Raw genomic sequence first — 27,361 nt, 5'->3', positions numbered from 1 at the left:
TCCTAAGATTAAATCTCACCAAGGACAACATCTGCAAGGAATTTCTATGTTCTCCCCATGTTTGCATGAGTTTCCTCCTGGTTCTCCGGTTTCCTCTCACACTGCAAAGACATACTGATAGGGAATCTAGATTGTGAGCCCCATCGGGGACAGTGCCGATAATGTCTGTAAAGCGCTGTGGAATTAATGGTCCTATATAAATGAGTAAAATAAATAAAGATAAAAATAACTATCAGTAATAACACTTGGAGTAGTACCTGGGTTGCGAATATACTGTTTTAACATCTGTACCATTTCATGTCTCCTATTTCAGCATGAGCCGCTGTACAGCTGTGTGCTTTTGTTGCTGGTTATGTATGATAGCAACACCCCTGTTTTTTTATGGCACTTTTGCTACCACTTAATCAGGGAGCAATGGGGTTAATTTTGGTCTAATTTTGATCACTTTCTGCTGAGAGTCTTGTGCAGGGGTGCCTGCTATTTAAGCCCCTGAAGCTCTGACTTCCAATGCCAGTCCATAGTTCTTCTTTCCTGGTCTACAGCGCTGTTCTATCCTCATGCTGGGTCATACTGATTTATCCTCTTAGTAGTAAGAGGACCCAGATCTCGTCAAAAAGCCCACTTCCGGTTTTTGATAGGTGCCCACCCCTTTTCGACACTTTCTAACACTAAGCCCGCCCACTTCCAGTCTTAACCCCTCCCCTCTCCTCCCCATTCACCGCCCACTCTCTGCCCCTCTGTGTGTTAATATCTGGTACGTCAGTTCCGTGCCCACCCCGGAAGCCGCCCTGAGTGTGTCAATACCTGTTACGTCAGTTATGTCCCCGCCCCGGAAGCCACCCTGTTCAGCCTCTGTTACGTCCCCATGACCGCCCATTCGCCACCCATCTTGTGGGCTTATGTGTCAGTCCTTGATAGGTGGAGAGACCAAGTCCACCCCACTTCCTGCCTAAACCTCTCCTGCATGTAAGATTGGGCTTATGTGTCAGTCCTTGATAGGTGGAGAGACCAAGTCCGCCCCACTTCCTGTCTACACCTCTCCAGTGTAACAAAACATGTCTTGACAAGTTTTGTGAGAGAAGGCAGTCCCAGGATCCCAAGGGTTAATGACAGCGGGCTGTAGTGTTCATAACCCTCCAGGGTGTGTAAGAAAACTTGTCAAGACATGTTTTGTGAGAAAAGGCAGTCTCAGGATCCTGTGACAGTTGGTTGTAGCGTTCATAATAATGATGTAATAAAAAAATCAAAGCGTACTTCACGGCATTGTTTAAAAAATAAAATACATTTATTGTAGCTTCACGTAGAGGTATACACAAATCAAGAAATGAAAAAGGTGTAAATAGATCTAAAAATACAGCGAGGCGTGTACTACGGAGGACATAGAATGAACTTCAATCCAATATTGTGGCCAGCATGCAGCCAGCGGGTAAGGAAAGGGTGAATCAAACACCCGAAAACTCCGCCCATATGACCGAAAACCAGTCCCGCCAAATTCAGGTGACAGGTTCCCTTTAAACCCGTGGACTGCAAAAACAAATAGGAATGTAGTTTTGCGACTGTACAGTATAATCAGTAGGAATATATCCTGAGGGTAAGAACATTATCTAGTCACAGGCATATATCCTGAGGGTAAGAACATTATCTAGTCACATCAATCAATACAAATTATAGTTATACATGGTAAAACTGGTAATGGCTTGACTTTTTCCAGCCCTAGATTACAATTTTTTGCATGACTCAAAAACTGCTCACGTGACATAGTCAACCGTGCATATATATACCGGAACTGGCTCTTCAGTCAGATTATCAGAACCGTCAATGTGAGTATCTGTTAGCGTATCCATGGGCTGTATAATGATTATTTGATACTGAATGTCTGATTGTCACCATTATTGCGGCTTGTATATTTTTTTAATTGTAATTATTGTAAGTATTTTATAGTTTATGCATCTATTTTGTTGCTATATACTGTATGATGTTATATTGAATGTGTGATTGTCACCATTATTACGGCTTGTATATTATTTTTAATTGCAATTATTGTACGTATTTTATAGTTTATGCGTCTATTTTGTTGCTATATACTGTATGACGTTATGCGTTTGTTACAGATAAACCCTAGTTTTAACGATCACGTCATCGACGAAGAGCAACTCACTTACAGCCAGCTAAGTAAGCAAAGTTTTAGAGGGAATGCGTGAAAATGTAGTTATAGGACGAGGGGATACCTAACATGCTTTTATTTTATTTTAAAACCTATGTTCCTAGAGGCAGAGGTGGTAGAGGAATGTCATGTAGCTCTACAGTGTCTGATGGCTGAAATGCAACGTAAAACGGTCTCTGGGGTCCGTCATGTTAATTCAGAGTTAGCGGAAGCTTCGCAATACCCCGACTCACAGGAACTATTGACCGAATTGCAGCAATTGGACGCTGAAGTGATGGCTGAGTGGTACCAGGACAATTTCAAGCTAGCCGAAGATCCTCCGTAAGTCCTCTCGGGTCTCGCACCTCGTGCCTTTGATATACACAACCCCCCTATGTATGGTAAGTCCGGTAACAAAAAACTCTTTGTACTCTACATTACTTTGTGCAGTTTTGTTGTAATTTGATGTCTATCTATTTCAGAGAGTTTCATAGACTGTACAGGCTCTGACCATGACCTGCCGGCCGTCACCACCAGCGACGATGAAGCTTGTACAGTACAACCGCTATATTCATTCACAGACCGAGATACCTGGAGCCCTACGTACCTGACAACATCTATTGAAGGTAATTTCAACCACAAATGACACTGTGCTCTGCAATAGAGCGTGCAGATGTGTGGTAAATCATCGGTTATTTATTTCAGAGACCATCATCGATTTGACAGGATCAGACGTTGAAACAGCGAAAAGCCGCAAGTAGCTCATTTCATTCAAGGCCAAAAAGTAGATCTGTCAAAAGTGGAAATATAAGTGCAGGAACCTCAACATCCCATGATTCTGAAACATGAGCTGCAGGAACCTCAGGTAAGCCAGTGGCAGTGAGTAATGAACCAAATGTATTACGGGTTTGTGACACTATAGCTACAACACATAAGCTCAAAGTTCAGAAACGTCCACGTAACTCCACAACACGCCCAAAAAAACATAAAAAGCTGAAAACTCGAGATAGTATATCAGCGTACAAACAATGGCCCCTAGACGTAAAAAGAATATTTGACAACCTATACAGTCACACCTAGGGTTGAGCGAAACGGGTCGAACATTTTCAAAAGTCGCCGACTTTTGACAAAGTCGGGTTTCATGAAACCCGATCCGACCCCTGTGCGGTGTCGGCCATGCGGTACGCGACTTTCGCGCCAAAGTCGCGTTTCAATGACGCGAAAAGCGCCATTTCTCAGCCAATGACGGTAAACGCAGAGTGTGGGCAGCGTGATGACATAGGTCCTGGTCCCCACCATCTTAGAGAAGGGCATTGCAGTGATTGGCTTGCTGTCTGCGGCGTCACAGGGGCTATAAAGGGGCGTTCCCGCCGACCGCCATGTTACTGCTGCAGATCTGAGCTTAGGGAGAGGTTGCTGCCGCTTCGTCAGAAGCAGGGATAGCGTTAGGCAGGGTCCATTAACCACCAAACCGCTTGTGCTGTAGCGATTTCCACTGCCCAACACCACCTTCGGTGTGCAGGGACAGTGGAAGCTACATTTTTTTTTTTCCCCCTCAGCGCTGTAGCTCATTGGGCTGCCCTAAAAGGCTCCCTGATAGCTGCATTGCTGTGTGTACGCCGCTGTGCAAACCAACTGCTTTTTTCAAAGCACAAATCCTCTTGTTCCTTCCTTTCTGCACAGCTATCTTTTTGGTTTGTACACACTTTTTATTTAATTTGTGCATCAGTCCACTCCTTATTGCTGCCTGCCATACCTGGCTGAGATTACTGCAGGGAGATAGTAATTGAAGGACACTCCCTGTTTTTTTTTTTTTTGTGGGAGATTAAGATTGACATTTCTGCTAGAGTGCCATCCCTGTCTGTGTCATCTCTCACTCAGTGGGCCATAGAAAGCCTATTTATTTTTTTGCTTGATTTGGGTTCTAAAATCTACCTGAAAAAATCACTACATCAATCAGTGGGAGAAAAATATTGGCCTCAGGGCTTGTGTGCCACTCCTGACTCCTGTGTGCATCATCACTCACTCAGTGGGCCATAGAAAGCCAATTTTTTTTTTTTTTTTGCTTTATTTGGGTTCTAAATTCTACCTGAAAAAATCAATAAATCAATCAGTGGGAGATTAATATTGGCCTTTGGGCTTGTGTGCCAGTCTTAAGCGTGCCATCTCTCTCTCTCAGATAGTGGGCCATAGAAAGCCTATTTATTTTTATTTTTTTTTAATGGGTTTATAAATTTTCCCTGGAAAAAAAAAAAAAAAGTGGGAGATTAATATTGGCCTCTGGGCTTGTGTGCCAGTCCTGAGCGTGCCATCTCTCTCACAAATAGTGGGCCATAGAAAGCCTATTTATTTATTTTTTTTTGGTTTTATAAATTCTCCCTTAAAAAAAAAGGGAGATTAATATTGGCCTTTGGGCTTGTGTGCCAGTCCTAAGCGTGCCATCTCTCTCTCTCAGATAGTGGGCCATAGAAAGCCTATTTATTTTTTATTTTTTTAATGGGTTTATAAATTTTCCCTGGAAAAAAAAAAAAAAGTGGGAGATTAATATTGGCCTCTGGGCTTGTGTGCCAGTCCTGAGCGTGCCATCTCTCTCACAAATAGTGGGCCATAGAACGCCTATTTATTTATTTTTTTTTGGTTTTATAAATTCTCCCTTAAAAAAAAAGGGAGATTAATATTGGCCTTTGGGCTTGTGTGCCAGTCCTAAGCGTGCCATCTCTCTCTGTCTCTCAGATAGTGGGCCATAGAAAGCATATTTATTATTTTTTTTATTGGGTTTATAAATTTTCCCTGGAACAAAAAAAAAAAGTGGGAGATAAATATTGGCCTCTGGGCTTGTGTGCCACTCCTGACTCCTGTGTGCGTCATCTCTCACTCAGTGGGCCATAGAAAGCCTTTTTTTGTTTTATTTGTTTTCTAAATTCTCCCTGAAAAAATCATTTTATTTTCTTTGGTTTCTAAATTCTTCCTGAAAAAATCATTTTATTCTATTTTTTTTTCCTAAAGTCTCCCTGAAAAAAAACAAAAAAAAAAAACAAATCAGTGGGAGATTAATATTGCCCTTTCTGCTTGTGTGCCAGTCTTGACTCCTGGGTGTGCCATCTCTCTCTCTCTCTCCAATTGTGGGCCATAGAAAGCCTATTATTTTTTTAGCTTGATTTGGGTTCCAAAATCTACCTGAAAAAATCACTACATCAATCAGTGGGAGATAAATATTGGCCTCTGGGCTTGTGTGCCACTCCTGACTCCTGTGTGCGTCATCTCTCACTCAGTGGGCCATAGAAAGCCTTTTTTTGTTTTATTTGTTTTCTAAATTCTCCCTGAAAAAATCATTTTATTTTATTTGTTTTCTAAATTCTTCCTGAAAAAATCATTTTATTCTATTTTTTTTTTCCTAAAGTCTCCCTGAAAAAAAAACAAAAAAAACAACAAATCAGTGGGAGATTAATATTGCCCTTTCTGCTTGTGTGCCAGTCTTGACTCCTGGGTGTGCCATCTCTCTCTCTCTCTCCAATTGTGGGCCATAGAAAGCCTATTATTTTTTTTAGCTTGATTTGGGTTCCAAAATCTACCTGAAAAAATCACTACATCAATCAGTGGGAGATAAATATTGGCCTCTGGGCTTGTGTGTCACTCCTGACTCCTGTGTGCGTCATCTCTCACTCAGTGGGCCATAGAAAGCCTTTTTTTGTTTTATTTGTTTTCTAAATTCTCCCTGAAAAAATCATTTTATTTTATTTGGTTTCTAAATTCTTCCTGAAAAAATCATTTTATTCTATTATTTTTTTTCCCTAAAGTCTCCCTTAAAAAAAAAAAAAATCAAATCAGTGGGAGATTAATATTTACATTTGTGCTTCAGTGACAGTCCTGCGTGTGTGGCATCTCTCTCATTTGTTGCCACCAACAACAGAGTGTGTAACATTGTGCCTGATTTTCGTTGTGGTCTCACTCACCTGTAAAGGGGTAGCTAAATCATACTGAAGTTATAGCTCACCGTGTAATTTGTGTGACAGCAACAAATACCGTTAGTTTGTTTACGTTTTTAAAACAATGAGGAAGTATGGTGGAAGAGGTCGTGGCCGGGGGCGTTCATTGTCAGCTGGTAATGAGGGTAGTGGTAGTGGTGGAGCATCAGCTGGTCGTGGGAAAAAAAATATTGCACCTAAGTCTGGAGCTGTGGAGCCAGGTTCGTCGTCTGGCTACACAAGGCCTCGAACGCTCCCTTTTCTGGGAGTAGGAAAACCGCTTTTAAAGCCGGAGCAGCAAGAGCAAGTTTTGGCTTATCTTGCTGACTCAGCCTCTAGCTCTTTTGCCTCCTCTCGTGAAACTGGTAAATGTCAAAGCAGCGCGTCGTTAGTGGATGTTCACGGTCAGGGACAAGTCGCTTCCTTGTCCTCTTCAGCAAAAACAACAACAGAGAAGAATGCAGCAGGCGACACAACGGGTTACTCCATGGAGCTCTTTACACATACCGTCCCTGGCTTAGAAAGTGAAGCAGTTAACAGTCCATGCCCATTACAAGTTGAATCTGACATGGAGTGCACTGATGCACAGCCACAGCCAGACTACTATGCTGGTCCTTTGACTCAGACCACAACATTGCCCTCGCAGGGTGCTGATCAAGAATCAGACCCTGATGAGACTATGTTGCCCCATCACGAACGCTATACCACCGACCGACACGGTGACACAGACGAAGTTGCACACGAGCTACAAGAAGAGGTAACAGATGACCCAGTTCTTGACCCCGATTGGCAGCCATTGGGGGAACAGGGTGCAGGCGGCAGCAGTTCTGAAGCGGAGGAGGAGGGGCCGCAGCAGGCATCAACATTGCAACAGGTTCCATCTGCCGGGCCCGTATCTTGCCCAAAACGCGTGGCAAAGCCAAAACCTGTTGGAGGACAGCGTGGCCATCCGGTTAAAGCTCAGTCTGCAATGCCTGAAAAGGTATCCGATGCTAGAAAGAGTGCAGTCTGGAATTTTTTTAAACAACATCCAATTGATCAGCGCAAAGTCATCTGTCAAAAATGTTCAACTACCTTAAGCAGAGGACAGAATCTGAAAAGTCTCAATACAAGTTGCATGCATAGACATTTAACCACCATGCATTTGCAAGCCTGGACTAACTACCAAACGTCCCTTAAGGTTGTAGCACCCTCGGCCAATGAAGCTAGTCAGCAACGCAACATCCCTTCCGGCAGTGTAGGGCCACCATTTTCCGCACCACCTGCAGTATCTGTGCAGGTTTCTTTGCCAGGCCAAAGCAGTCAGGGTCAGAGAATCACCAGTTTCGTAGTAGGAAACACTGCATCTAGGGCACCGGTGGCAACAATACCATCTCCCACCGTCTCTCAGTCTGCCATGTCCACCGGCACCCCCGTTAGTTCCACGATCTCCAGCTCTCCAGTCCAGCTCACCCTACATGAGACTATGGTTAGAAAAAGGAAGTACTTAGCCTCGCATCCGCGTACACAGGGTTTGAACGCACACATAGCTAGACTAATCTCGTTAGAGATCATGCCCTACCGGTTAGTTGAAAGCGAAGCTTTCAAAGCCCTGATGGACTACGCTGTACCACGCTACGAGCTACCCAGTCGACACTTTTTTTCCAGAAAAGCCATCCCAGCCCTCCACCAGCATGTTAAAGAGCGCATCGTCCATGCACTCAGGCAATCTGTGAGCACAAAGGTGCACCTGACAACAGATGCATGGACCAGTAGGCATGGCCAGGGACGTTACGTGTCCATCACGGCACACTGGGTAAATGTGGTGGATGCAGGGTCCACAGGGGACAGCAAGTTTGGGACAGTTCTGCCTAGCCCACGGTCTAGGAAACAATTGGCTGTAGCCGTTCGCACCCCCTCCTCCTCCTCTTCGTCCTCCTGCAGAAGCGAGAGCTCGTCCACAGACCGCAGTCGCACAACCACTCCATCCGCAGCTGCCACTGTTGCACACCAGGTCTCCCATTATGGGGCAGCTACTGGCAAACGTCAGCAGGCTGTATTGGCTATGAAGTGTTTGGGCGACAACAGACACACCGCGGAAGTTCTGTCCGAGTTCTTGCAGAAAGAAACGCAGTCGTGGCTGGGCACTGTAGATCTTGAGGCAGGCAAGGTAGTGAGTGATAACGGAAGGAATTTCATGGCTGCCATCTCCCTTTCCCAACTGAAACACATTCCTTGCCTGGCTCACACCTTAAACCTGGTGGTGCAGTGCTTCCTGAAAAGTTATCCGGGGTTATCCGACCTGCTCCTCAAAGTGCGTGGACTTTGCTCACATATCCGCCGTTCGCCCGTACACTCCAGCCGTATGCAGACCTATCAGCGTTCTTTGAACCTTCCCCAGCATCGCCTAATCATAGACGTTGCAACAAGGTGGAACTCAACACTGCACATGCTTCAGAGACTGTGTGAACAGAGGCGGGCTGTTATGTTTTTGTGGGAGGATACACATACACGGGCAGGCAGTAGGATGGCAGACATGGAGTTGTCAGGTGTGCAGTGGTCGAAGATTCAAGACATGTGTCAAGTCCTTCAGTGTTTTGAGGAATGCACACGGCTGGTTAGTGCAGACAACGCCATAATAAGCATGAGCATCCCCCTAATGCGTCTGCTGATGCAAAGTTTGACGCACATAAAGGATCAGGCGTCTGCAGCTGAGGAAGAGGAAAGCCTTGATGACAGTCAGCCATTGTCTGGCCAGGGCAGTGTACAGGACGAGGTAGCGGGCGAAGAGGAGGAGGAGGACGAGGAGGATGATGGGGATGATTATATTTTTAATGAGGAAGCTTTTCCGGGGCCACTGGAAATTGGTGGCGCGGCAAGGCCGGGTTCTGGTTTTTTGAGGGACACAAGTGACGTGGATTTGCCTGAAACTGCCCCTCAACCAAGCACAACCGCAGATTTGAGAACTGGAACTTTGGCCCACATGGCGGATTATGCCTTACGTATCCTCAAAAGGGACACACGCATAACTAAAATGATGAATGATGACGATTACTGGTTGGCCTGCCTCCTTGATCCTCGCTATAAAGGCAAATTGCAAAATATAATGCCACATGAGAACTTGGAACTAATATTAGCAACCAAACAATCAACTCTTGTTGACCGTTTGCTTCTGGCATTCCCTGCACACAGCGCCCGTGATCGTTCTCACACGAGCTGCAGGGGCCAGCAGACCAGAGGAGTTAGAGGGGCAGAAATCAGAAGTGGCGTTGGCCAGAGGGGTTTTCTGACCAGGTTGTGGAGTGATTTTGCTATGACCGCAGACAGGACAGGTACTGCAGCATCAATTCAAAGTGACAGGAGACAACATTTGTCCAGTATGGTTACAAACTATTTTTCATCCCTTATCGATGTTCTCCCTCAACCGTCATTCCCATTTGATTACTGGGCATCAAAATTAGACACCTGGCCAGAATTGGCAGAATATGCATTGCAGGAGCTTGCTTGCCTGGCAGCTAGTGTCCTATCAGAAAGAGTATTCAGTGCTGCAGGTTCAATACTAACAGAAAAAAGGACTCGTCTGGCTACCCAAAATGTAGATGATCTAACCTTCATTAAAATGAACCACAACTGGATTTCGAAATCTTTTGCCCCACCTTGCCCGGCTGACACCTAGCTTTCCTATGAAAAGGTCTTGCCTGTGGACTATTCTGAATGCCTTTTCCAATCTCGTAATTTTCTGCACCTGATTGTCCAGCATACGACATGTTTACACCTCACTAAATGGCCAAACTCCCCACACGGGGCCGTGGTATCGACACTTGGCGACAGCACCCGTGAGAGTGCAGTTTGTCTGAAGAGGTGGGTGAGCCCGCTTTTGGTCGACGGCACTGCCACTGGGTCCCTCCTAGTACAATAAAGTGTCTCTGGCGGTGGTGGTGCGCACCCAACGTCAGACACACCGTTGTAATATGAGGGGCCCTGGGCCTGTACCGCCGGCCACAAGACAGTTTCCCCCCACCCCAGCTCAAACAGTGCTCTACCACTTGCAAAATTATCTCACAGCTCCACCAATGTTTAGTCTATGCGCTGACATCCTTCAATGCCTGCCACTGACAATACCATTGTATTGACATTTTTGTTATGTTAGGCCTTCGATGCCTGTCTGTGGTCACTCCTTCCACTAGGCCTCCACTGACCACACCACTGCTGCCCGTGTACCCCTGGAACCAATTTAAAATTGCCTACAGCCATGTGTTATTATTTTAGGCCTTCGATGCCTGTCTGCGGTGACTCCTTCCACTAGGCCTCCACTGACCACACCACTGCTGCCCGTGTACCCCTGTAACCAATTTAAAATTGCCTACAGCCATGTGTTATTATTTTAGGCCTTCGATGCCTGTCTGCGGTGACTCCTTCCACTAGGCCTCCACTGACCACACCACTGCTGCCCGTGTACCCCTGGAACCAATTTAAAATTGCCTACAGCCATGTGTTATTATTTTAGGCCTTCGATGCCTGTCTGCGGTCACTCCTTCCACTATGCCTCCACTGACCACACCACTGCTGCCCGTGTACCCCTGGAACCAATTTAAAATTGCCTACAGCCAGCCCAATTTTTTTATTTTAGGCCTTCGATGCCTGTCTGCGGTCACTCCTTCCACTAGGCCTCCACTGACCACACCACTGCTGCCCGTGTACCCCTGGAACCAATTTAAAATTGCCTACAGCCATGTGTTATTATTTTAGGCCTTCGATGCCTGTCTGCGGTGACTCCTTCCACTAGGCCTCCACTGACCACACCACTTTTGCCCGTGTACCCCTGGAACCAATTTAAAATTGCCTACCGCCATGTGTTATTATTTTAGGCCTTTGATGCCTGTCTGCGGTCACTCCTTCCACTAGGCCTCCACTGACCACACCACTGCTGCCCGTGTACCCCTGGAACCAATTTAAAATTGCCTACAGCCATGTGTTATTATTTTAGGCCTTCGATGCCTGTCTGCGGTCACTCCTTCCACTATGCCTCCACTGACCACAACACTGCTGCCCGTGTACCCCTGGAACCAATTTAAAATTGCCTACAGCCAGCCCAATTTTTTTATTTTAGGCCTTCGATGCCTGTCTGCGGTCACTCCTTCCACTAGGCCTCCACTGACCACACCACTGCTGCCCGTGTACCCCTGTAACCAATTTAAAATTGCCTACAGCCATGTGTTATTATTTTAGGCCTTCGATGCCTGTCTGCGGTGACTCCTTCCACTAGGCCTCCACTGACCACACCACTGCTGCCCGTGTACCCCTGGAACCAATTTAAAATTGCCTACAGCCATGTGTTATTATTTTAGGCCTTCGATGCCTGTCTGCGGTCACTCCTTCCACTAGGCCTCCACTGACCACACCACTGCTGCCAGTGTACCCCTGGAACCAATTTAAAATTGCCTACAGCCATGTGTTATTATTTTAGGCCTTCGATGCCTGTCTGTGGTCACTCCTTCCACTAGGCCTCCACTGACCACACCACTGCTGCCCGTGTACCCCTGGAACCAATTTAAAATTGCCTACAGCCATGTGTTATTATTTTAGGCCTTCGATGCCTGTCTGCGGTCACTCCTTCCACTAGGCCTCCACTGACCACACCACTGCTGCCCGTGTACCCCTGGAACCAATTTAAAATTGCCTACAGCCAGCCCAATTTTTTTATTTTAGGCCTTCGATGCCTGTCTGCGGTCACTCCTTCCACTAGGCCTCCACTGACCACACCACTGCTGCCCGTGTACCCCTGTAACCAATTTAAAATTGCCTACAGCCATGTGTTATTATTTTAGGCCTTCGATGCCTGTCTGCGGTGACTCCTTCCACTAGGCCTCCACTGACCACACCACTGCTGCCCGTGTACCCCTGGAACCAATTTAAAATTGCCTACAGCCATGTGTTGTTATTTTAGGCCTTCGATGCCTGTCTGCGGTCACTCCTTCCACTAGGCCTCCACTGACCACACCACTGCTGCCCGTGTACCCCTGGAACCAATTTAAAATTGCCTACAGCCATGTGTTATTATTTTAGGCCTTCGATGCCTGTCTGCGGTGACTCCTTCCACTAGGCCTCCACTGACCACACCACTGCTGCCCGTGTACCCCTGGAACCAATTTAAAATTGCCTACAGCCATGTGTTATTATTTTAGGCCTTCGATGCCTGTCTGCGGTCACTCCTTCCACTAGGCCTCCACTGACCACACCACTGCTGCCCGTGTACCCCTGGAACCAATTTAAAATTGCCTACAGCCATGTGTTATTATTTTAGGCCTTCGATGCCTGTCTGCGGTCACTCCTTCCACTAGGCCTCCACTGACCACACCACTGCTGCCCGTGTACCCCTGGAATCAACATCAGAAAATATAAAAATAAGTATTTTGCTTATAAAAAAGAAAATTCTGGAGAGATATCAAATGCAGACATTTTAACATTAAAAACAAACACATACAACAAAAATCTGGTACAGTACTAAAATTGGCCACCAGCTACAATAACTTTCTCCTGCAAGTAGTTAACTGAAAGGTTTTTTCAATTTTAAACACAGATATGGCATCCACCGAGTGTTGTCCTGTCGCGTCTTCTTTATATTATTGCCAAGAAGATGCAAAACAATGAAAATAATAAAATCATTATTTACCAAAAAAATAGAGTAAGTCAAAACCACATTGCAAATAAACATTCATTACAAATAAAGAAGCAGGGCGCGTCCGAGGGTGAGTATATACCTAATAAGAATATAATCACCCTCGGACGCGCCCTGCTTCTTTCCGACAGCCCTCCTTCCTAAGAATCAGCCCTTCCGTGGTGTAGAGAGAGGGTTTGTTACACTCCAAGGTGTTCCCCAGGTTGCCTTTCCTGAGCTTCGATCTTCCGGCTCTCGTTTAGTAGTTGTTGGAAACTACGCTGCATTGGGCCTACAAATTGGGTATGGGGTGTAGAGAGATGGTGTGTTCCACTCCAAGGTGTTCCCCAGGTTTCCTCTCCATTGCTTCGATCTTCATGCTCTCGTTTAGTAGTTGTTGGAAACTACGCTGCATTAGGCCTACAAATTGGGTATGGGGTGTAGAGAGATGGTGTGTTACACTCCAAGGTGTTCCCCAGGTTTCCTCTCCATTGCTTCGATCTTCCGGCTCTCGTTTAGTAGTTGTTGGAAACTACGCTGCATTAGGCCTACAAATTGGGTATGGGGTGTAGAGAGATGGTGTGTTACACTCCAAGGTGTTCCCCAGGTTTCCTCTCCATTGCTTCGATCTTCCGGCTCTCGTTTAGTAGTTGTTGGAAACTACGCTGCATTAGGCCTACAAATTGGGTATGGGGTGTAGAGAGATGGTGTGTTCCACTGTAGAGAGATGGTGTGTTACACTCCAAGGTGTTCCCCAGGTTTCCTCGCCAATGCTTCGATCATCATGCTCTCGTTTAGTAGTTGTTGGAAACTACGCTGCATTGGGCCTACAAATTGGGTATGGGGTGTAGAGAGATGGTGTGTTCCACTCCAAGGTGTTCCCCAGGTTGCCTTTCCTGAGCTTCGATCTTCCGGCTCTCGTTTAGTAGTTGTTGGAAGCTACGCTGCATTAGGCCTACAAATTGGGTATGGGGTGTAGAGAGATGGTGTGTTCCACTGTAGAGAGATGGTGTGTTCCACTCCAAGGTGTTCCCCAGGTTTCCTCGCCAATGCTTCGATCATCATGCTCTCGTTTAGTAGTTGTTGGAAACTACGCTGCATTAGGCCTACAAATTGGGTATGGGGTGTAGAGAGATGGTGTGTTCCACTCCAAGGTGTTCCCCAGGTTTCCTCTCCATTGCTTCGATCTTCATGCTCTCGTTTAGTAGTTGTTGGAAACTACGCTGCATTAGGCCTACAAATTGGGTATGGGGTGTAGAGAGATGGTGTGTTACACTCCAAGGTGTTCCCCAGGTTTCCTCTCCATTGCTTCGATCTTCCGGCTCTCGTTTAGTAGTTGTTGGAAACTACGCTGCATTAGGCCTACAAATTGGGTATGGGGTGTAGAGAGATGGTGTGTTACACTCCAAGGTGTTCCCCAGGTTTCCTCTCCATTGCTTCGATCTTCCGGCTCTCGTTTAGTAGCTGTTGGAAACTACGCTGCATTAGGCCTACAAATTGGGTATGGGGTGTAGAGAGATGGTGTGTTACACTCCAAGGTGTTCCCCAGGTTTCCTCTCCATTGCTTCGATCTTCCGGCTCTCGTTTAGTAGTTGTTGGAAACTACGCTGCATTGGGCCTACAAATTGGGTATGGGGTGTAGAGAGATGGTGTGTTCCACTCCAAGGTGTTCTCCAGGTTGCCTTTCCTGAGCTTCAATCTTCCGGCTCTCGTTTAGTAGTTGTTGGAAACTACGCTGCATTAGGCCTACAAATTGGGTATGGGGTGTAGAGAGATGGTGTGTTCCACTGTAGAGAGATGGTGTGTTCCACTCCAAGGTGTTCCCCAGGTTTCCTCGCCAATGCTTCGATCATCATGCTCTCGTTTAGTAGTTGTTGGAAACTACGCTGCATTAGGCCTACAAATTGGGTATGGGGTGTAGAGAGATGGTGTGTTACACTCCAAGGTGTTCCCCAGGTTTCCTCTCCATTGCTTCGATCTTCCGGCTCTCGTTTAGTAGCTGTTGGAAACTACGCTGCATTAGGCCTACAAATTGGGTATGGGGTGTAGAGAGATGGTGTGTTACACTCCAAGGTGTTCCCCAGGTTTCCTCTCCATTGCTTCGATCTTCCGGCTCTCGAATAGTAGTTGTTGGAAACTACGCTGCATTGGGCCTACAAATTGGGTATGGGGTGTAGAGAGATGGTGTGTTCCACTCCAAGGTGTTCTCCAGGTTGCCTTTCCTGAGCTTCAATCTTCCGGCTCTCGTTTAGTAGTTGTTGGAAACTACGCTGCATTAGGCCTACAAATTGGGTATGGGGTGTAGAGAGATGGTGTGTTCCACTGTAGAGAGATGGTGTGTTCCACTCCAAGGTGTTCCCCAGGTTTCCTCGCCAATGCTTCGATCATCATGCTCTCGTTTAGTAGTTGTTGGAAACTACGCTGCATTAGGCCTACAAATTGGGTATGGGGTGTAGAGAGATGGTGTGTTCCACTCCAAGGTGTTCCCCAGGTTTCCTCGCCAATGCTTCGATCATCATGCTCTCGTTTAGTAGTTGTTGGAAACTACGCTGCATTAGACCTACAAATTGGGTATGGGGTGTAGAGAGATGGTGTGTTCCACTCCAAGGTGTTCTCCAGGTTGCCTTTCCTGAACTTCTATCTTCAGGCTCTCATTAAATTGTGGTTAAACGGAACAACTGCATTTGGCGTACTAGTTGGTTTGGGGCCTACTATCGGTGTCTGCCGCTCCTTGCTGTTCTCCTGGTTTCCTGTCCTGAAATTCCGTTTTCAGGCACTCGTTAAGTAGTTGTTAATGTTAGACTGCATTTGGCCTACTAGTTGGGTTGGGGCCTACTATCGGTGTCTGCCACTCCTTGCTGTTCTCCTCCACTGAACAAAGCTGTGCCGCCTGTTTACTACTGTTGCCAATTTTGAACTGCATTTCGACTACTTACTGATTTGGGCCTACTCTCTGTGTCAGCCTCTCATTCCAGTTGTCCTCCACTGCAATGCCCCCTGATTAGTCCTGTGTTACCAATTTTGAACTGCATTTAGCCCACTTTATTCTTTGGGCCTATATCTGTGTTTCCTCCTCATCCTGCCCATTGCCCAGCCAGTGATAGATGAGTCTGCTGGTACATTGACCCATAACGCAACATTTCCCGTGCACGCTACACTGCAAGATTGTGACCCTGCTGAAAGTCAGGTCCCCCTTCCCGCATACCATACCACCTTACACGGGGACAAACAGGAAGGTGCAGATGAAAGTGCAGGTTCCTTCATCAGGTAGGGGGAGGAATACTAGTTGGCGACGTCACTGGCACAGGGCCTCTCATGGTACACAAAAGTGTTGCTGCCGGTGGGAGGCGCCCCCGCCGTGCAAACACACCGCTGTACTTTGAGGGGCCCTGTGCCAGTGCCAATGCCAACGAGTGGGCCCCCCCTGCTTGCTCAGGTTCACAGCACTTGCAAAGTTGAAATACTTACCTCTCCCTGCTCCACTGCCGTGACGTGGTCCAGATTTCCTGGGCCCACTAATTACTTGAACCAGCCCTACCCCCCACAACTTTAGCCAAATAACCCCCAATTTCAAATGCCTTCCAATTATTATAAGGTAAATTACGCTTGACAAGCTTCATTAAGAAGAATGGATGGTTTTGACATTAAAATGGGCACTCTAGGTGTTTTCCTGGCCCCCACTCACTGCCGACTATGCTGCCCCATTGACTTGCATTGGGTTTCGTGTTTCGGTCGATCCCGACTTTACGTCATAATCGGCCGATTTCACTCGACCCGACTTTTGAGATAGTCGGGTTTCGCGAAACCCGGCTCGACTCTAAAAAGGTCAAGGTCGCTCAACTCTAGTCACACCATGACACTTATCAACGCGCACAATCATTTAGCTTACCTGCTGGATCGCTGTAAAGAACTGTCCGCCCAGCGCCCGGATAGAGCATCCATTTCAGAAATAATGGCTTTAGAGCCTCTGTACACTGAGGCTGTTGAAGCCGTTAAAAACCTGCCGAGGGCTCGTACATTATGACTAGGCATGATGGGTCGCGGTATGAAATGCAGACCCCCGCGTAAAGGCTTTTTCAATAAAACACGCGTCATAAAACGTTGTACTAAAAATACAACAAACGCTAAACGTACGTTAAAGAGGTGAAAAAACTAAAGAATAGGGTAAAACGCTCTGCTATTAGCTCAACACACGTTACACAAGCGCTAACCCCACAGAACACTACAACTCTTCAGATTTCACCGACCGCCGTCACTGAGGCAACAGATCGCGAATCCTTGATAGATTTGCAATTCCCAGACGTGCCGCAGAATTCAGCAGCGGAGACACCTACAGTCTCCGTCGTTGAAATCTCGAGCGAAGACCGCCAAGGTGCGGCGTCACAGTTTTCACCGCCTCATACACCAGGCATAGGCGAGCATTCACCATTTTTGGAACACTTATTTCACGTTCGTAGGCAGATGAGTAACCTCAACGCCTATCAGTATATCGACCATTTTAGATTTGTGAATTTAGACCGTATACGATCCTTTGAAGAAAGTTTAGAGATCATACACGGTTCTATTCAAACGTTACTGGATAGGATCATGAGGGATATCGACCCGGGCGACTTTATACAATTAAGATTAGAAGGGGACGGTAGACTAAACCCAGTCTATGGTTTTAAACAATGTAGAGATAATTTTGACGCGACTGCCTTCCTAAATGCCGTGGGCCACGCCTTGCAAAGCAACATCGAGTGCATCGCAGATGACTGCTTGAAATTAACCCCTTCAAGACCCAGCCTATTTTGACCTTAAAGACCTTGCCGTTTTTTGCAATTCTGACCAGTGTCCCTTTATGAGGTAATAACTCAGGAACGCTTCAACGGATCCTAGCGGTTCTGAGATTGTTTTTTCGTGACATATTGGGCTTCATGTTAGTGGTAAATTTAGGTCAATAAATTCTGCATTTATTTGTGATAAACACGGAAATTTGGCGAAAATTTTGAAAATTTCGCAATTTTCACATTTTGAATTTTTATTCTGTTAAACCAGAGAGATATGTGACACAAAATAGTTAATAAATAACATTTCCCACATGTTTACTTTACATCAGCACAATTTTGGAAACAAAATTTTTTTTTGTTAGGAAGTTATAAGGGTTAAAATTCGACCAGCGATTTGTCATTTTTACAACGAAATTTACAAAACCATTTTTTTTAGGGACCACCTCACATTTGAAGTCAGTTTGAGGGGTCTATATGGCTGAAAATACCCAAAAGTGACACCATTCTAAAAACTGCACCCCTCAAGGTACTCAAAACCACATTCAAGAAGTTTATTAACCCTTCAGGTGCTTCACAGCAGCAGAAGCAACATGGAAGGAAAAAATGAACATTTAACTTTTTAGTCACAAAAATTATCTTTTAGCAACAATTTTTTTATTTTCCCAATGGTAAAAGGAGAAACTGAACCACGAACGTTGTTGTCCAATTTGTCCTGAGTACGCTGATACCTCATATGTGGGGGTAAACCACTGTTTTGGCGCACGGCAGGGCTTGGAAGGGAAGGAGCGCCATTTGACTTTTTGAATCAAAAATTGGCTCCACTCTTTAGCGGACACCATGTCACGTTTGGAGAGCCCCCGTGTGCCTAAAAATTGGAGCTCCCCCACAAGTGACCCCATTTTGGAAACTAGACGCCCCAAGGAACTTATCTAGATGCATAGTGAGCACTTTGAACCCCCAGGTGCTTCACAAATTGATCCGTAAAAATGAAAAAGTACTTTTTTTTCGCAAAAAAATTCTTTTAGCCTCAATTTTTTCATTTTCACATGGGCAACAGGATAAAATGGATCCTAAAATGTGTTGGGCAATTTCTCCTGAGTACACCAATACCTCACATGTGGAGGTAAACCACTGTTTGGGCACATGGTAAGGCTCGGAAGGGAAGGAGCGCCATTTGACTTTTTGAATGAAAAATTATTTCCATCGTTAGCGGACACCATGTCGCGTTTGGATAGCTCCTGTGTGCCTAAACATTGGCGCTCCCCCACAAGTGACCCCATTTTGGAAACTAGACCCCCCAAGGAACTAATTTAGATGCCTAGTGAGCACTTTAAACCCTCAGGTGCTTCACAAATTGATCTGTAAAAATGAAAAAGTAATTTTTTTTCACAAAAAAATTCTTTTCGCCTCAATTTTCTCATTTTCACATGGGCAGTAGGATAAAATGGATCATAAAATTTGTTGGGCAATTTCTCCCGAGTACGCCGATACCTCATATGTGGGGGTAAACCACTGTTTGGGCACTCGGCAGGGCTCGGAAGAGAAGGCGTGCCATTTGACTTTTTGAATGGAAAATTAGCTCCAATTGTTAGCGGACACCATGTCGCGTTTGGAGAGCCCCTGTGTGCCTAAACATTGGAGCTCCCCCACAAGTGACCCCATTTTGGAAACTAGACCCCCCAAGGAACTTATCTAGATGCATATTGAGCACTTTAAACCCCCAGGTGCTTCACAGAAGTTTATAACGCAGAGCCATGAAAATAAAAAATAATTTTTCTTTCCTCAAAAATGATTTTTTAGCCTGGAATTTCCTATTTTGCCAAGGATAATAGGAGAAATTGGACCCCAAATATTGTTGTCCAGTTTGTCCTGAGTACGCTGATACCCCATATGTGGGGGTAAACCACTGTTTGGGCGCACGGCAGGGCTCGGAAGGGATGGCACGCCATTTGGCTTTTTAAATGGAAAATTAGCTCCAATCATTAGCGGACACCATGTCACGTTTGGAGAGCCCCTGTGTGCCTAAACATTGGAGATCCCCCAGAAATGACACCATTTTAGAAACTAGACCCCCAAAGGAACTAATCTAGATGTGTGGTGAGGACTTTGAACCCCCAAGTGCTTCACAGAAGTTTATAACGCAGAGCCATGAAAATAAAAAAAAAAATTATTTTCTCAAAAATGATCTTTTAGCCTGCAATTTTTTATTTTCCCAAGGGTAACAGGAGAAATTGACCCCAAAAGTTGTTGTCCAGTTTCTCCTGAGTACGCTGATACCCCATATGTGGGGGTAAATCACTGTTTGGGCACATGCCGGGGCTCGGAAGTGAAGTAGTGACGTTTTGAAATGCAGACTTTGATGGAATGCTCTGTGGGCGTCACGTTGCGTTTGCAGAGCCCCTGATGTGGCTTAACAGTAGAAACCCCCCACAAGTGACCCCATTTTGGAAACTAGACCCCCAAAGGAACTTATCTAGATGTGTGGTGAGCACTTTGAACCCCCAAGTGCTTCATAGAAGTTTATAATGCAGAGCCGTGAAAATAATAAATACGTTTTCTTTCCTCAAAAATAATTATTTAGCCCAGAATTTTTTAATTTTCCCAAGGGTAACAGGAGAAATTTGACCCCAATATTTGTTGTCCAGTTTCTCCTGAGTACGGTGATACCCCATATGTGGGGGTAAACTACTGTTTGGGCACATGCCGGGGCTTGGAATTGAAGTAGTGACGTTTTGAAATGCAGACTTTGATGGAATGCTCTGCGGGCGTCACGTTGCGTTTGCAGAGCCCCTGATGTGCCTAAACAGTAGAAACCCCCCACAAGTGACCCCATTTTGGAAACTAGACCCTGAAAGGAACTTATCTAGATGTGTGGTGAGCACTTTGAACCCCCAAGTGCTTCATAGAAGTTTATAATGCAGAGCCGTGAAAATAATAAATACGTTTTCTTTCCTCAAAAATAATTATTTAGCCCAGAATTTTTTATTTTCCCAAGGGTTACAGGAGAAATTGGACCCCAAAAGTTGTTGTCCAGTTTCTCCTGAGTACGCGGATACCCCATATGTGGGGGTAAACCACTGTTTGGGCACACGTCGGGGCTCAGAAGGGAAGTAGTGACTTTTGAAATGCAGACTTTGATGGAATGGTCTGCGGGTGTCACGTTGCGTTTGCAGAGCCCCTGGTGTGCCTAAACAGTAGAGACCCCCCATTTTAGAAACTAGACCCCCCAAGGAACTTATCTAGATATGTGGTGAGCACTTTGAACCCCCAAGTGCTTCACAGACGTTTACAACGCAGAGCCGTGAAAATAAAAAATCATTTTTCTTTCCTCAAAAATTATATTTTAGCAAGCATTTTTTTAGATTCACAAGGGTAACAGGAGAAATTGGACCCCAGTAATTGTTGCGCAGTTTGTCCTGAGTATGCTGGTACCCCATATGTGGGGGTAAACCACTGTTTGGGCACACGTCAGGGCTCGGAAGTGAGGGAGCACCATTTGACTTTTTGAATACGAGATTGGCTGGAATCAATGGTGGCGCCATGTTGCGTTTGGAGACCCCTGATGTGCCTAAACAGTGGTAACCCCTCAATTCTACCTCCAACACTAACCCCAACACACCCCTAACCCTAATCCCAACTGTAGCCATAATCCTAATCACAACCCTAACCCCAACACACCCCTAACCACAACACTAACCCCAACACACCCCTAACCCTAACCACAACCCTAATTCCAACCCTAACCCTAAGGCTATGTGCCCACGTTGCGGATTCGTGTGAGATATTTCCGCACCATTTTTGAAAAATCTGCGGGTAAAAGGCACTGTGTTTTACCTGCGGATTTTCCGCGGATTTCCAGTGTTTTTTGTGCGGATTTCACCTGCGGATTCCTATTGAGGAACAGGTGTAAAACGCTGCGGAATCCGCACAAAGAATTGACATGCTGCGGAAAATACAACGCAGCGTTCCCGCGCGGTATTTTCCGCACCATGGGCACAGCGGATTTGGTTTTTCATATGTTTACATGGTACTGTAAACCTGATGGAACACTGCTGCGAATCCGCAGCCAAATCCGCACCGTGTGCACATAGCCTAATTCTAAAGGTATGTGCACACGCTGCGGAAAACGCTGCGGATCCGCAGCAGTTTCCCATGAGTGTACAGTTCAATGTAAACCTATGGGAAACAAAAATCGCTGTACACATGCTGCGGAAAAACTGCACGGAAACGCAGCGGTTTACATTCCGCAGCATGTCACTTCTTTGTGCGGATTCCGCAGCGGTTTTACAACTGCTCCAATAGAAAATCGCAATTGTAAAACCGCAGTGAAATGCGCAGAAAAAAACGCGGTAAATCCGCCATAAATCCGCAGCGGTTTAGCACTGCGGATTTATCAAATCCGCAGCGGAAAAATCCGCAGAGGACCAGAATACGTGTGCACATTCCTAACCCTAACCCTAGCCCTAACCCTAACCCTACCCCTAACCCTACCCCTAACCCTACCCCTAGCCCTACCCCTAACCCTACCCCTAACCCTACCCCTAACCCTAACCCTACCCCTAACCCTAACCCTACCCCTAACCCTAACCCTACCCCTACCCCTAACCCTATTCTAACAGTGGAAAAAAAAAAAATTCTTTATTTTTTTATTGTCCCTACCTATGGGGGTGACAAAGGGGGGGGGGGGTAATTTATTATTTTTTTTATTTTGATCACTGAGATAGATTATATCTCAGTGATCAAAATGCACTTTGGAACGAATCTGCCGGCCGGCAGATTCGGCGGGCGCACTGCGCATGCGCCCGCCATTTTGGAAGATGGCGGCGCCCGGGAGAAGACGGACGGGACCACGGCTGGATCGGTAAGTATGATGGGGTGTGGGGGGGGACCACGGGGGGGGGGATCGGAGCACGGGGGGGGGGAATCGGAGCGCGGGAGGGGTGGAACGGAGCGCGGGGGGCGTGGAACGGAGCACGGGGGGGCTGGAATGGAGCACGGGGGGGTGGAACGGAGCACAGGGGGGGGTGGATCGGAGTGCAGGGGGGGTGATTGGAGCACGGGGGGGTGATTGGAGCACGGGGGGAGCGGGCACGAGCACGGGGGGGAGCGGAGCACTGGACGGAGGGGAGCCGGAGCAGTGTACCGGCCAGATCGGGGGGGTGGGGGGGCGATCGGAGGGGTGGGGTGGGGGCACATTAGTATTTCCAGCCATGGCCGATGATATTGCAGCATCGGCCATGGCTGGATTGTAATATTTCACCCGTTATAATGGGTGAAATATTACAAATCGCTCTGATTGGCAGTTTCACTTTCAACAGCCAATCAGAGCGATCGTAGCCACGAGGGGGTGAAGCCACCCCCCCTGGGCTAAACTACCACTCCCCCTGTCCCTGCAGATCGGGTGAAATGGGAGTTAACCCTTTCACCCGATCTGCAGGGACGCGATCTTTCCATGACGCCGCATAGGCGTCATGGGTCGGAATGGCACCGACTTTCATGACGCCTACGTGGCGTCATGGGTCGGGAAGGGGTTAATAGTAAGCATCGTGAGGAATAGACGGGGAGGTATAAAATGCAGATGACTGAGATCTATAGTTTACAAGCAAATTATTCATCAGAAACACCAAATGTTGTTTGATTTTAACAATTACGGTTCTAATCAGTGTTTGGCAGCATCTCTCTATGCTTTACTGGCTGAAGAAGACACGCCTGACGCTGATTTAATGAAAAGTGCGGTGGAGTTGCACAGAAATTTGATACTACCCGACGATCAACTAGTGAGCTTTAGCAACATTAGCGCGTTTGAGACATATTTGAACGTTACCATTAAAGTTCTATACTTTTGTCAGGGAGACTGGCGCTATTTTCACACGGATAAAGAACTCACAGACAAAATATTATATATTCTGCATCATGAAAATCATTTTACGGAATAAAAAATATAAAAGGATTCATAGGAGTGAAAATCTTTTGTGAAAAGTGCAGTTCTGCATTTCATCACAAAAATAATCACTCTTGTCAATACTTTTGCGCTGCGTGTCAGAGGGCGGATTGCGCTGATACAGTTGCAGAACAACTGAAATGCCTCCGCTGTCGTGTATTTTGTCGTTCAGCGAGTTGCTTAGAACTCCACAGAAGTCTCGCTGAGACTGACTGGTCATTTTGTAAACCTAAATTTTTCTGTGAGCGATGCTATCGTTACGTGCCCCAAACTGCAGATTACGAACACCGCTGCGTCGGTGTATAATGCACCATTTGCGTCGTTCCAGTGAACAGATTCGATAATCATCTATGTTACATGCAGCACTATATGCCAAAGAAATCTACGGAACGATACATTTTTTACTATTTTGAATGTACGCAAGAGACGGGAATGCACCGGCCCAATTATGTTTTTGCCATGGATTTGCACGGGGTATCTAGCTGGGAGTTTGAGGATAAAACGTGTACTACTGATTTTGTACATTTTTTTACAATGGGAGGATATGTAGGCTACACTTTTATAGCTCACAATGCGGCTCAATACGATTCCTATTTTATCATTAAAGAGCTGATCCGTGAGAAGCTACATGTCAACATGATAGCACAAGGCAGTCATCTTGTGCGCGTATCATTACCCGATTTAGACATGAGATTCATCGACTCTTTAAATTTCATTCCCATGAAGCTCAGTAAGTTGCCACAAGCTATGGGATTTTCAGGCGCTAAGGGTCACTTTCCACATTTTTTTTAACACTGATGAAAATCAGACCTACTGTATGTAGGTCCTATGCCAGCTGCTAGCTATTATGGCGTAGAGTACGTACAAGAGGGGGCACTGATGGGTACGTGGTGCACGATAGAGTTAGAATTGGCGGCGGAGAAGGGTTACAGGCTCGCACACATTTACGAGGTGTGGCATTTTGAGGAGACGATGACCGATCTATTTGCACAATACATCGATTTACATCTTAGACACAAACAGGAAGCCACGGGTTATCCCGTGTGGTGCACGGACGATACCATGAAAAAAGACTATGTAGCCGCCTATCTTGAAAAAAAAGGTATAAAGTTAGACCTCGATCATATAGAGCCAAATTCAGCTAAAAGACAAATCGCTAAACTATTCTTAAACTCTTTATGGGGTAAGTTTGCACAGCGCTCTAATCTACCTACCATCAGTGTCGTGAACAACGCTGATGAACTCTTTGAGTATGCCTTTCTCCCGTACTATGAGGTTTCAGAGTTAAACTTTATCAGTGATGATACGGCGACTGTCCATTGTAGATACACAAATGAACACCGCACCGCCAACAAAAACATCAACATTTTCATTGCATGCTTCATGACAGCTTATGCGCGCTTAGAATTGTACACCCTTCTAGACAAATTGCAAGAGCGGTGTTTCTACCATGACACGGACTCCGTCATTTTTGCAAGTCGTGATGGCTAGTGGCAGCCACCCTTAGCAGACTACCTGGGTGAACTCACCAGCAAAATACCCCCGTGGCGTCACATCACAGAATTTGTATCCGCCGGGCCAAAAACTTACGGCTACAAATTAAACACGGGTGACACGGTCTTTAAAGTGAAAGGCATAACCCTTAATATCGCTAACGCCGGCATTATCAATTTTGAGAGTCTAAAAGATTTAGTGTTAGCTTACACTTCCTCTACAGTTCCCGAAAATGAAAAGACGCTCGTCGTAGAGCAGAATGATATTGTGCGGGTCAAAAAGTACTGAGACATTGTAATTCGACCCCTATGCAAAAGTCAACGCTGCGTCTATACCAAGAGGCATTTGTTTGATAACTTTACTTCTTTACCCTATGGTTATTAGAGCTGAATTCCCCTTTTCTTCAAACAACTGATGTCCCTTTATCTCCGCTACAGGTGCAGAATACCATACAGACTACAGCACCATCAAGCGACCAAAGCGTAGCTATAGACAAAGTCGTGACGTATAAAGAGAAACGTGCTCTGGAATTTACACAGCCGCGCCACAGTTCTTAAACATTCAACATCATGGACCCACGGTTACAGCACCCCTTCTTGTGCATTCTAGCGGGCCCTTCTAACTCTGGAAAATCCTATTTTGTCAAATAGATTTTAGCTCACGCAACGACACATTTATCTCACAAACCTGATAATATTGTTTGATTTTATTCTTGCTGCCAAAAAATGTATGATGAACTGAGTCATTCCTTCTCCAGTATTCGTTTTATCGAAGGTTTGCCGCAGACATTTGTAGATGATGAACTATTCCCACCTGACAAGATCAACATGGCAGTGGTGGACGATCTCATGGAGGCTGCTAGCTTTAATTCAGAACTGGAAAAAGCGTTTACTAAGTACGTTCATCATAGAAGCTTGAGCCTATTCTATTTGGTTCAAAATGTTTTTTGTCAGGGGAAAAAAGAGTAGAACCATCACCTTGAATACCAAGTACATGGTTCTATTTAAGAACCCCCGCGATAAAATACATATTGTCACGCTAGCCCGGCAGATGCACCAGAGGAACTCGTGTTTCTTCTTAGAAGCTTTCGAAGATGCTATACAAGAGCCGTAACTGGGGTCTCTTGAAAAAGCTGATGAAAGCAACCTCGTCGGAGAGAAAGTTTATTCTGAAGACCACCGGCAGAGATTTAGTCACTGCCATCGCGGAAATAGCTCTCAATATTCTGAAAGGACGGCTTCCTCTCAAAGAGCACCAAAGAAAAATATTACAGAAGGGGCGTAGAGCTATAAGAAATCTGAGTGACAAAAACGTGTCCATTTGGAAAAAACAACATCTGCTGAATCAGTCTGGAGGTTTCATAGGACCGCTTCTAGCAATAGCTATACCGCTAATAACTAGTTTAATAACCGGTAGATGATGGAACATGCGGAGAAATTGTACTTGGTTCCAGCACATGAGAGTAACAGACTAAAAAACATCGGCACGTCTGGGCCTATCGTACGTCAGACGACCCTCCAAAGGTTAAACGACGAAATCGGCGCCATTCTACGACGTACTGATTTTCCTGACGATGTAAGATTAAAAGGTGCACCAAAATACTACAGAGAAGTTTGCTGCATGCTAAACGTGACGTTTCTGAACTTACGCATTTAAATCTTGTGATCCCTCCTGATGGCGAACAATCACCATCACCAGCGGCTGAAATACAGATACGGCCCTCTTCCCCCAAGCTTATAGAAGACATCAACCCCGTTTCCAAAAAAATGCCGATATACTAAGCAGCAGCTTCTTGTAACACAAAGATATTGTTACATGGACTGAGAAAGGTGAATTTGAAAACAAGGGTTCCGTCGTTCCCGGACCCTATTTGTTGGACCTTGTATGGACCACTCTGCAAACTCACGGACTAACCAAAAAGAACGCTCCACACGGATGGGACGTTTTTATGAGGGCTATGGCCGAATTAAACATACCTTCGTCCGTGATCGGTCACCATATGACCAGAGCCGCTCTGAACGAATTAAAAACGATGTTGAGCACCCAGTCAAACCCCTTCAAAAAAATATCACAAGTACTCGCTACCTGAACTCCGGACACTAGAGGTCGTTTGCTGCCGAAAAAGAGAATCTCGCCGCTGTCGCCAGGCGCGTGGTTAACTTTGTAAATATTAACTTTGAAATGACTGTATTGTAACCTACAGGCTTGTTTGTATATCGTTGTAGTTTTAGATCTTTTTACATTTATTTTAAATTTCTTGATTTGTGTATACCTCTACGTGAAGCTACAATAAATGTATTTTATTTTTTAAACAATGCCGTGAAGTACGCTTTGATTTTTTTTATTATGTCATTATTATGCACATTATAACCATCTGTCACAGGATCCTGAGGCTGCCTTCTCTCACAAAAC

General features: G+C 45.7%; 1 long non-coding RNA gene across 1 annotated transcript; it reads left to right on the top strand.

Moving 5' to 3' along the window:
* Nucleotides 1-2,280: 2,280 nt before the first annotated feature.
* LOC138641425 (uncharacterized) lies at nucleotides 2,281-27,263 on the top strand. Its single transcript, XR_011313828.1, has 4 exons — nucleotides 2,281-2,544; nucleotides 2,626-2,769; nucleotides 2,849-3,008; nucleotides 25,387-27,263. It is a non-coding gene; the product is annotated as an uncharacterized lncRNA (long non-coding RNA).
* The last annotated feature ends 98 nt before the right edge of the window (nucleotides 27,264-27,361 follow it).

This window comes from Ranitomeya imitator, chromosome 6, assembly GCF_032444005.1.
Source record: "Ranitomeya imitator isolate aRanImi1 chromosome 6, aRanImi1.pri, whole genome shotgun sequence".
NCBI lineage: Eukaryota > Metazoa > Chordata > Amphibia > Anura > Dendrobatidae > Ranitomeya > Ranitomeya imitator.
The sequence above is the reverse complement of the archived record's forward strand: the minus strand, read 5'-3'. Positions and strand labels throughout refer to the sequence as shown.